General features: G+C 29.8%; 1 non-coding gene across 1 annotated transcript; it reads left to right on the top strand.

Moving 5' to 3' along the window:
• Positions 1 to 328: 328 nt before the first annotated feature.
• On the top strand, positions 329 to 400 carry TRNAH-GUG. The gene has a single exon. It is a non-coding gene; the product is annotated as a tRNA-His (tRNA).
• The last annotated feature ends 364 nt before the right edge of the window (positions 401 to 764 follow it).

Below are 764 nucleotides of genomic sequence, written 5' to 3'. Positions count from 1 at the left end.
ATCACCCTCAATGTTAATAGGGATTTTAACACGTGGGAAACATTATCCTAATTTCCTTATTCTAGTTGATCTAATTTCACCCTCAATGTTAATTTCTTTATTATTGCAACTCTAATTTCATACTCAATGTTAATAGGAAGGAAGCTTACCGTGGATTACAATTGAAAAGGATTCAATACTCCAAAACTAAGTTTAGTAGTTTTAAAAGTCAAAGAAAAATTAAAAATGAGTGATAGTCAGAGGACTAAACTCAGCGTTAACTGAAACTATAATTATCTTGAAGATATATTTATGTATAGTTAAGATTTTATCTTTCACTTGATGACTTGTGGCTGTAGTTTAGTGGTAAGAATTCCACGTTGTGGCCGTGGAGACCTGGGCTCGAATCCCAGCAGCCACACTGAACAATTTTGATTGATGTATTATTTTTTTTTGATAATAAAAAAACAACTACAATAAAGATGTTAATTCAAGTCACTTGTTGTTCTTCGGCTACTATTATGTATCTCTCTTAATAAATATGATTTTTTATGTCTTGTCTCAACTTTGCACTTTTGTTGTTTGCCTCAATTGTTCTTTGACTAACAATTATCTCTAATTGAGTTATTCTTACAATATTCAGTATTATTCTTACAATATTCAGTATTATCCTTTGTTATACGAAATAACAAAACCGAAACTGATAAAACCGAATCATATCCTGAAATGCCCACCTTTATTAATATGTAACAATTCCAATAATAAGTTGAAAATTTGAAACTCAA

This window comes from Ipomoea nil, unplaced genomic scaffold (assembly GCF_001879475.1).
Source record: "Ipomoea nil cultivar Tokyo-kokei standard unplaced genomic scaffold, Asagao_1.1 scaffold0540, whole genome shotgun sequence".
Classification (NCBI taxonomy): Eukaryota; Viridiplantae; Streptophyta; class Magnoliopsida; order Solanales; family Convolvulaceae; genus Ipomoea; species Ipomoea nil.
The sequence above is the reverse complement of the archived record's forward strand: the minus strand, read 5'-3'. Positions and strand labels throughout refer to the sequence as shown.